Source organism: Bufo bufo, chromosome 6 (assembly GCF_905171765.1).
Source record: "Bufo bufo chromosome 6, aBufBuf1.1, whole genome shotgun sequence".
NCBI classification, from domain to species: domain Eukaryota; kingdom Metazoa; phylum Chordata; class Amphibia; order Anura; family Bufonidae; genus Bufo; species Bufo bufo.
This window is the reverse complement of record NC_053394.1, coordinates 94,468,144-94,479,378: the sequence shown is the minus strand read 5'-3', so window position 1 is coordinate 94,479,378 and position 11,235 is coordinate 94,468,144. Positions and strand designations below refer to the sequence as shown.

At 40.0% G+C, this 11,235-nt stretch overlaps 1 long non-coding RNA gene across 1 annotated transcript; it reads right to left on the bottom strand.

Moving 5' to 3' along the window:
- Nucleotides 1-375: 375 nt before the first annotated feature.
- LOC121005998 lies at nt 376-6,709 on the bottom strand. The gene is made up of 3 exons (XR_005780004.1): nt 6,698-6,709; nt 915-920; nt 376-480 (listed from the first exon to the last, which is right to left on the bottom strand). It is a non-coding gene; the product is annotated as an uncharacterized LOC121005998 (long non-coding RNA).
- Nucleotides 6,710-11,235: the final 4,526 nt, after the last annotated feature.

The following is an 11,235-nucleotide window of genomic DNA, read 5'->3' as shown; positions in this document are numbered from 1 at the left end:
TGGTAACATTTAATTCTTTGTGTGTTATTAGTTTAAGCAGACTGTGATTGTCTATTGTTGTGACTTAGATGAAGATCAGATCACATTTTATGACCAATTTGTGCAGAAATCCATATAATTCCAAAGGGTTCACATACTTTTTCTTGCAACTGTATGTTCCTCACACATATGGTTACACTTACATCTGTGTAAATTCCATAAAAGAAGGAGGACTCACATGGGGAAACAGCCAGATTGCACATTAATCACGGTCCTGCCAAATACATTGCAATAGAGGCAGCACATACCCTATTGCAACATTTACCCACAAGCAGGAGGATCCCTTGGTATATACCAATAACGCTGCCACCCAACAGGAAAATAAGAAGAAATAAAAACACCATTACAGGCAGCACTACAAGTGCCAGCAATCACAATAACTTTCGATCCCGTACTGGATCTTATATAGACATTTGGAATAATTTTCTCTGAAGCCAATACCTGATTCTACCACGGATATTGAACTTACTATTATTCATTGGAATATACATTTTTAATATTTTTCATCTTTATCTTCTACTTTTCATTTTTTATCTATTTATTTTTTCACTTAATTTTTAATATTTTTTCTATCTTTTCCATTTTTTATTTCTATTTACACCAAATATCTTTTATATACATCCTTTGGTACCATCCACCCATTTTTATATACATTTTTATATTAGTAAATTACCCCTTTTTTAAATATGCAACTGTATCTATTTGATTTATTCACACCTGCACTAATCCACCTTATTGTGTACATACGAACATCCCAGATAGTTGAGTGCCCTCCACCCTGTTTGAGCTTTGCCACACCCATTATATTCTGCGACATCGGGGCGAGTCGTAAGGAGTGAGCACCACACCATTGTTCTCCTAGCAGGTGCAGCCACTTTTTCCTACACATTTCCTGTGTGATTCATGTCAGAAGGGCAGAAGGAAGGGGAGGGGATATGTCCGGGTTCAGAGCTGAACCCCTCTAATACTGAGGCAGAGTAATTCTATATCTAAACTAACAGATTAAATGATATTGTGGCATCAGTTCAACAATCAGTTCAATGTCCCTACAGTCTCCCTATGCTCTCCCTATGCTCTTCCTACAGTGTCTTAAAACTCTCCTTAAGATCTACCTACACGTCCCAGCATTGTCCCTCTCCAATACTATCCAATTAAAAGCTTTCAACATCACTGTGCCTAGCGCATAAGCACTTGTCATGTCTCTCTATGGTCATCTCACAGTAAAACAGCGGAGACCACGCGGGATGAGGCACTGTATAATATCACTCTCTGAGCAGCATTGAGAACTGTTAATCCAACACTGTATGGGCTATCATGTATTCATTCCTTGCCACAATTATGTAGACACTATTTGGTAGTATTCTGTGCAGCTGATTGTTAAAACTACTCTCTGAGCCACTGTCTATTGTTAGATGAGACTACTCCAAAGTTATGTGGCTGAATGACCCACTGCCTCAAACCTTAAACTGCTCCAATGAGTGACAACCTTTTTACGTTTTTAGCTATCATTTGAAGTTGCCACTACTGACAAAATGAAGATTTTGCCAGCGGGAGGCTGTAGGCAGCCAGACTTCCCTGCATGGCTAGTAGAAGGGAAATGTACAATAGCTTCACTAATTTAATCAGTTTCTATGAGGAGGTAAGTTCTAGTCTGGACCAGATTGATTCAATGGATGTCGTATATCTGGACTTCTCCAAAGCATTTGATACTGTACCTCATAAAAGGTTAGTATATAAAATGAGAATGTTTGGACTGGGAGAAAACATCTGTATGTGGGTAAGTAACTGGCTCAGTGATAGAAAACAGAGGGTGGTTATTAATGGTACACACTCAGATTGGGTCACTGTCACCAGTGGGGTACCTCAGGGGTCAGTATTGGGCCCTATTCTCTTCAATATATTTATTAATGATCTTGTAGAAGGCTTGCACAGTAAAATATACATTTTTGCAGATGATACTAAACTGTGTAAAGTAACTAACACGGAAGAGGAAAGTATACTGCTACAGAGGGATCTGAATAGATTGGAAGCTTGGGCAGATAAGTGGCAGATGAGGTTTAACACTGACAAATGTAAGGTTATGCACATGGGAAGGAATAATGCAAGTCACCCGTACATACTAAATAGTAAAACACTGGGTAACACTGACATGGAAAAGGACTTAGGTATCTTAGTGAACAGAAAACTAAGCTGTAAAAACCAGTGTCAGGCAGCTGCTGCCAAGGCCAATAAGATAATGGGTTGTATCAAAAGGGGCATAGATGCCCATGATGAGAACATAGTCCTACTACTTTACAAGTTACTAGTCAGACCACACATGGAGTACTGTGTACAGTTCTGGGCTCCTGTGAACAAGGCAGACATAGCAGAGCTGGAGAGGGTCCAGAGGAGGGCAACTAAAGTAATAACCGGAATGGGGCAACTACAGTACCCTGAAAGATTATCAACATTAGGGTTATTCACTTTAGAAAAAAGACGACTGAGGGGAGATCTAATAACTATGTATAAATATATCAGGGGTCAGTACAGAGATCTATCCCATCATCTATTTATCCCCAGGACTGTGACTGTGACAAGGGGACATCCTCTGCGTCTGGAGGAAAGAAGGTTTGTACACAAACATAGAAAAGGATTCTTTACGGTAAGAGCAGTGAGACTATGGAACTCTCTGCCTGAGGAGGTGGTGATGGTGAGTTCACTACAAGAGTTCAAGAGGGGCCTGGATGTATTTCTGGAATGTAATAATATTACAGGATATAGCTACTAGAGAGGGGTCGTTGATCCAGGGAGATATTCTGATTGCCTGATTGGAGTTGGGAAGGAATTTCTTTCCCCTAAAATGAGGAAAAGTGGCTTCCACCTCATGGAGTTTTTTGCCTTCCTCTGGATCAACTTGCAGGATAACAGGCTGAACTGGATGGACAGATGTATTTTTTCAGCCTTATAAACAATTGGGATAATTTATTAAGACCAGCGTTTTAGATGCTGGTTTTAAAGAGGACCTCTCATGGGTCCGAACATTGTAAGATAACTATCTGGATATGTAGAGCGGTGCCCAGGGATCTCACTGCACTTACTATTATCCCTGGGCGCCGCTCGCAGCACAGAGCTCACAGCCTGGGAGTTTTTTCTCCCAGTGCTACAGCCATAGAGAAGGAACGCCCAGGGAGAAACATGGCAGACTCCACCCTGGTTTACGGATAGTAGCAAATACCGTACAGGGTGGGAGAAGGTAACGGGGCCATAGCGGGCGAACTGAGCGGCGCCCAGGGATAATAGTAAGTGCAGTGAGATCTCTCTACATGTCCAGATAGTTATCTTAAAATGTTGGGACCCATGAAAGGTCCTCTTTAATACCCCTTGCGCTGACGCAAGCTGCGCCTAAGTTATGTAGCGGCGCCGGCCTCTACATAACTTAGGCGCACCCACCTCTGGCCTAAATCCAAGCCAGCTCCCTAAAACAAGTGTATAAAATGATAAATGAGACGGGCCGGTCCCCTTCCCCGACCATGCCACACACCCTTTTTTAGACCTAGCATGAGCAAGGAAAAGTTGCAGATATGGCCACAAATCCCTTGCAACCAAATCTCCAACAGACATACTCCAAAAATTGGTGTATATCTAATAATAAATGACCCCCTGTGTTACTATGTTATTACATGACAGTATGTAAGATGAATGGCTATCATTGTAATAAATGGACAACTGGAATTGACCAGATGTCTTTCTCTTACATATTTGACTCGCCCTATTGGTTCATACAGGGGGGTCAAGACTGAGGGACTCTCCATGCAATTATTTCATATGGACAGAGGTTGTTTTTATGAGATAACCACTGGAAAGGACCCATAACACATATCCTGGTGTATGCAGGCCTGGCAGCAAACACATCGGTCATCTCTAGTTTTTAGCTTTTGTGATTTAGTGCCCTGTATTAACTGATGTTCCTCCCAGCAGCATCTAAAGAGTCACAGAAATGGCAGACTGACTCTACACTGGTGCTGTTTACTGCGTTTCAAGCTCTTCTGTCTTGCATACTAAACACGCTTTCATTATTCTTTTAAGCGAGAAACATAGTTACATAATAGGAAGTGGTTTAGCCAAATGTTTCTACCTTTCAGATGCAGCTTGATATACTTCACCAAAGTGTCACTGTTTCTTTACGTGTTTCAAAGCAATTATTATTCTCTTAGGTAATTTCTTGCTCTGGTTCCACTTTCCCAGGACCTTCGGAGTCATTTCTTTCTGTGATGCTCTTCTTAGCTGAACAGAACATGACATGAATCCAGATTCTTCTACAGAATGATTTTTTCAAAAATAAATATGGCAAAGGTACGGTATTTCTTCCAGAAGTTACACTTTTAAATCTATTAAGTGTAAATATGTCATGTAAATGTAAATAGTCATGTAAATGATGTCATGTAAATAGTCATGTAAATATATAATTGTGTTCATTCCCTTCATAGACCATAAAGAGGTTTTCTGGAATTTTAATATTAACCCCTTCCCGACCAGCACCTTACTAGTATTGCGCTGGCCGGGTCTTTAAAGATGGCGCCCGCTCCTGAGCAGAGCGGGCGCCATAGCCGCGGAGTGCCTGCTGTTTCTTATAGCAGAGCCCCCAGCTAATGTTCACAACTGGCGGTAATGCCGATTGTGGACATTTAACCTCTCAGATGCCGTGGTCAATTCTGAGCACACGAAACACCGGAAGCGCGCGCTTCCGGTGATGCTCCGGCTCCCCCGTGCGGCGATCGTAGGAGCCGGAGCTTGTGTGCAGCAGCCCCTGTCTTTGTGAATGACAGGAGGCTGCTGCATAGTATTTCCTATGGAGCCCTTGCCTGTAATAGGGCTCCATAGGAAACTAGCAATTTTCTCAAAGACTCCAATGCTAATGCATTGGGGTCTATAAGAATAGCAATCTAATGATTGCTTGTTATAGATCTATGGAAACTATAAGAAAGTTTAAAAAAATTATGTTTTTAAAAATGAAAAAACATAAAAATTCTAATCACCCCCTTTCCCCAAAATAAAAATAAAAAATATAAAAAAATATGTGTATCGCCATGTGCAAAAACGTCCATAGTATAAATATATAAAATTATCTTCCCCATACGGCGAAATGAAAAAAAGTTTTAAAATGGCTGATTCGCCATTTTTGGTCGCTTCATTTTCTACAAAAAATTGTCATGGTATTAATTAAATTTCAATGGAATTTCATGCTATCAATGAAAAGTACAGATCGCCCTGCAAAAAAAGATCCCCCACACAGCTCCGTACACATAATTACAAAAAGGTTCCCAACTTTTTAATTTTTTTATCACTATCAAAATGCAATAAAAACTGTACATATAAGGTATCACGGATTCATACTGACCTGCAGAATGAAAGTAACTAGTCAGTTTTATTGCATATTGTACGTCGTAAATAAAATAAAAACGGACCTCGGGACCGAAGCCGAGTTTGCTTTCAAGTTTCCAAGTTTATCGAAGTTATATAACTAAATCACGTGTGACTTTGTGAATAACTTACTTCGGCTCATTGGAGCCCATACATTCTAATACTGTATGGAGATGAATCACCGTACAGTATTATTCCAAAGTTTTGAACAAAGCAACTTCAGATGAAGCATCCAAAGCTCGCTTGGCTCAACGCTACTGATGGCCTAAGGAGATAGGTCATCAATACTAAAATCCCAGAAAACCAAAATCCTAGCAAACCTCTTCAAAAGATGCAACCACTATGCCATCTTGCTGACTCCATCCATTCCTCATTCTATAGGCATGATGATAAGTACTATTATTTGTAATGTTCTGTCATTGATAGATCGCCAATTTATTCTTAAGTACCAAGTGTCTGCATGTTTGCCATTTGTATGTTCAGCCATTTCTATGAATCTGGAAACTCACAGTTATCACAGGCTTTCTTTGAATTCAATGTGACCTCAATGTTTCATAAGTGGCCTTTCAAGGGGTTAGCTACCTTCAAGGGAAGTGGTAAGGTTGGCAAACCCCCCTCCTGGGCAGACTTACAAATGGAAACATACTTACTTGTTTCCTGGCGCTGTCCCGGGTCCTTTTCTCCCCTCAGCGGGGACCACAGCAGCAACCTGCTCTCCTTGTGTTATGTCAATTGGTCAGGTGACATAAGAAATGCAGGTTGTCGACTGCAAAGTAGCCGAGACTAGGGAGCGAAGGACCTGGGACCCAGGACCGGGAAGCAGGTAAGTATGCTTCCTTTTGCAGGTCTGCCAAGGAGGCGAATTTGCCCACCTCCAAACATAGTCACACAAAAATCCAAACTGATTAGAATTTTGGTGACAGTCATAAGGTTGTCCTCATGACATTTCCATACGGAGATAATTAACTAAGTAATAATGTTAAAGTCCTTTGTACCATGTGGAACTATGTCCCATTATGTCAGTAATATACACAGAAACTGATTATCTGCATATACTTTAAATTGTCTATAAAACTTTTATTTTAACAACTGTCTACATTGCAGTTCACATCCCGAGGACTTTCTGCGCCCACATCTCTATTAGATAAATTGCTATTACAAAAGTTGTGTATTTAACGTGCAAGACTAAGACTGCCCTTTTGACATTGAACTTTATCTTGAGCGAAGTCTTAAAAGCATTACTGTGAGATGCAGACACTACAATTATTTTCTGTCTCTTCGTGTCTCAAGGTGCAGGAGAAAACATTTTTAGAAAAGTAGAGCTGGTTAGTTTTAACGTGATAAATTGTTTTTAACAGAGGCAGCACTAGAATCCTGACAGGTCTTTATCCTCCAAGTATTTCTCTGTGCCTGGTATGTGAATAAAACCATGTTCAAGGAGTATGTTTTGGTATACAGGTGCATCTCCATAAATTAGAATATCATGGAAAAGTTAATTTACTTTAGTAATTCAATTCAAAAAGTGAAACAGATATATTCTATAGATTCATTACACACACAGTGATCTATTTCAAACGTTTATTCCTGTTAATGTTGATGATTACAGCTTACAGCTAATGAAAACCAAAAAGTCAGTATCTCAGAAAATTTTAATATTGTGAAAAAGTTCAATATTGTAGACTCATGGTGTCACACTCTAATCAGCTAATCAACGCAAAACACCTGCAAAGGTTTACTAAGCCTTTACATGGTCCCTCAGTCTGGTTCAGTAGGGTATAAAATCAAGGGGAAGACTGATGACTTGACAGTTGTCCAGAACACAGTCATTGACACCCTCCACAAGGTTAAGCCACAAAACGTTGAGTGGAAAGAAAAAGTATGATAGAAAAAGGTGCACAATCAACAGGCATAACCGCAGCCTTGAAAGGATTGTCAAGAAAAGGCCAATCAATAATTTGGAGGAGATGCACAAGAAATGGACTGCAGCTGGAGTCAGTGCTTAAAGAGTCAACACACAGAGACATATCTAGGACATGGGTTACAACTGTCACATTCCTTGTATCAAGACACTCATGACCTAGGGACAATGTCAGAATCGTCTCACCTGGGCTAAGGAGAAAGAGGACTTGACTGTTGCGCAGTGGTCCAAAGTCCTGTTTTCAGATGAAAGTAAATTTTGTGTTTCATTTGGAAATCAAGGTTCCAGAGTCTGGAGGGAGAGTGGAGAGGCACAAAATCCAAGTTGCCTGAGGTCCAGTGTGAAGTTTCCATAGTCAGTGATGGTTTGGGGGGGGGGGGGGGGGGGCTGTAATCTGCTGGTGTTGGTCCACTGTGTTGAATCCCGTCAGCAAGGCCGTCTACCAGGAAATTTTAGGGCACTTCATGCATCCCTTGGCTGACAAGCTTTATGGAGATGCTGATTTATTTTCTAGCAGGACTTGGCACCTGCCCAGACTGCCAAAAGTACCAATACCCAGTTTAATAACCACAGTTTCACTGTGCTTGATTGGTCCAGCAAACAATGAAGATGAGAGACACCAGACCCAACATTGCAGACAAGCTAAAAGTCACTATCAAAGCAACCTGGGCTTCCATAACACCTTAGCAGTGATCGCCTCCATGCCACACCAAATTGATGCAGTAATTCATGCAAAAGCAGGCCTTACCAAGTATTGAGTGCATATACTGTACATACTTTTCAGTAGGCCAACATTTCTGTATTAAAAAAAAACTTTTTTAACCCCTTAAGGACTCAGCCCTATTTCACCTTAAGGACTTGGCCATTTTTTGCAGTGTCACTTTAAGTGCTGATAACTTTAAAACGCTTTGACTTATCCAGGCCATTCTGAGATTGTTTTTTCGTCACATATTGTACTTCATGACACTGCTAAAATTGGGTAAAAAAAGTTAATTTTTTTGCATAAAAAAATACCATATTTACCAAAAATTTTGAAACATTAGCAAATTTCAAAGTTTCAGTTTCTCTACTTCTGTAATACATAGTAATACCCCCAAAAATTGTGATGACTTTACATTCCCCATATGTCTACTTCATGTTTGTAGCATTTTGGGAATGATATTTTATTTTTTGGGGATGTTACAAGGCTTAGAAGTTTAGAAGCAAATCTTGAAATTTTTCAGAAATTTACAAAAACCCAATTTTTAGGGACCACTACAGGTCTGAAGTCACTTTGCAAGGCTTACATAATAGAAACCGCCCAAAAATGACCCCATTCTATAAACTGCACCCCTCAAGGTATTCAAAACTGATTTTACAAACTTCGTTAACTCTTTAGGTGTTGCACAAGAGTTATTGGCAAATGGGGTTGAAATTTGAGAATTTAATTTTTTTGCCTAATTATCTATTTTAACCCAGTTTTTCCACTAACAAAGCAAGGGTTAACAGCCAAACAAGACTGTATATTTATTGCCCTGACTCTGCTGTTTACAGAAACACCCCATATGTGGCCGTAAACTACTGTACGGGCACACAGTAGGGCGTAGAGGGAAAGGTGTGCCGTATGGTTTTTGGAAGCCAGATTTTGCTGGACTGTTTTTTTTGACACCATATCAAGGTATTCAAAACTGATTTTACAAACTTTGTTAACCCTTTAGGTGTTGTACAATATTTAATGGAAAATAGAGATACAATTTCAAAATTTCACTTTTTTGGCAGATTTTCCATTTTAATATTTTTTTTCCAGTTACAAAACAAGGGTTAACAGCCAAACAAAACTCATTATTTATGGCCCTGATTCTGTAGTTTACAGAAACACCCCATATGTGGTCGTAAACTGCTGTACGGGCACACGGCAGGGCGCAGAAGGAAAGGAATGCCATACGGTTTTTGGAAGGCAGATTTTGCTGGACTGTTTTTTTTTTAAACCATGTCCCATTTGAAGCCCCCCTGATGCACCCCTAGAGTAGAAACTCCAAAAAAATGACCCCATTTTAGAAAGTACTGGATAGGGTGGCAGTTTTGTTGGTACTAGTTTAGGGTACATATGATTTTTGTTTGCTCTGTATTACACTTTTTTGTGCGGCAAGGTAACAAGAAATAGATTTTTGGCACGTTTTTTTTTTGTTATTTACAACATTCATCTGACAGGTTAGATCATGTGGTAATTTTATAGAGCAGGTTGTCACGGACGCGGCTATACCTAATATGCATACAATTTTTTTTATTTATGTAAGTTTTACACAATGATTTCATTTTTAAAACCAAAAAAATGTTTTAGTGTCTCCATAGTCTAAGAGCCATAGTTTTTTCGGTTTTTGGGCGATTATCTTAAGTAGGGTCTCATTTTTTGCAGGATGAGATGACGGTTTGATTGGCACTATTTTGGGGTGCATATGACTTTTGGATCGCTTGCTATTACAATTTTTGTGACGTAAGATAACAAAAAATTGCTTTTTTTACACCGTTTTTATTTTTATTTTTTTACGGTGGTCACCTAAGGGGTTAGGTCATGTGATATTTTTATAGAGCCGGTCGATACGGACGCGGCAATACCTAATATGTATACTTTTTTTATTATTTATTTAAGTTTTACACAATGATTTCATTTTTGAAACAAAAAATATCATGTTTTAGCGTTTCCATAGTCTAAGAGCCATAGTTTTTTCAGTTCTTGGGCGATTATCTTGGGTAGGGTATGATTTTTGCGGGATGAGATGACGGTTTGATTGGTACTATTTTGGCGTACATGCAACTTTTTTGATCACTTTTATTACCTTTTTTGGGAAGTAAGGTGGGCAAAATTTCAATTTCCTAATAGTTTTTATTTTTTTATTTTTACAGCGTTCACCGTGCGGGGAAAGTAACATGACCGTTTTATAGATCAGGTCGTTACGGACGCGATGATACCAAACATGTGTAGGGAATTTTATTTTTTTCATTTTTAATCAGTGATAAATGTGTTTTTTGATTTTTACTTTTTTTTCACTTTTTTTCACCTTTTTTTTGACCCAGACCCACTTGGTTCTTGAAGATCCAGTGGGTCTGATGTCTGTATAATACAGTACAGTATACTATATAGTCTACTGTACTGTATTTTACTTACACTTTCTCTGAACAGATCTCTGCCTTTAAGACAGATCTGTTCAGCACCATGGACAGCAGGATGCCTGAGACGGCGTCCTGTTGCCATGGGAACCTTCCCCGTCTGCTCAGTACTGGTCAGAACTTCGCAGACGGGGAAGGGTAAGGACGGGACTGTCGGGGGGCTATCTGGGAGCTCTCTCCCTCTCCATCGGGGGGCTGCAAAGGCACTGCAGCCCCCCGATGGAAGAGGGAGGGAGCTCCCTCTTACTGTTAACTTTTTCCATACAGCGGTCCGTACGGACCGCGGTATGGAAAGAGTAAAACGGCTGACATCTGCACAGATGTCAGCCGTTTATACCAGGGTGTCAGCAATGTGCTGACACCCTGGTATACCCACTGTACACCAACAAATTTTCAAGAGGAGGCGGGCAGGGGTTTTCATTAGCTGTAAGCCATAATCATCAATATTAAAAGAAATAGATGCTTGAAATAGATGACTCTGTATGTCACGAATACAGTATATATAGTATTTGAGTTTCACTTTTTGAATTGAATTACTATAATAAATGATCTTGTCCAGGGCCCTGAACGTTGTGGTCATAGATTATTCAACTGTGTAGTTTAATTACTGCTGCAGGATAGAGGAGCCAATGGTTCCATGCACCGCCATTCACTCTCACAGGCCACACGACCACCTGAGACCAGAAGTCAGAGACTCAGGTGTACATCGCAGACAGTGGCAGAGAAGTGAG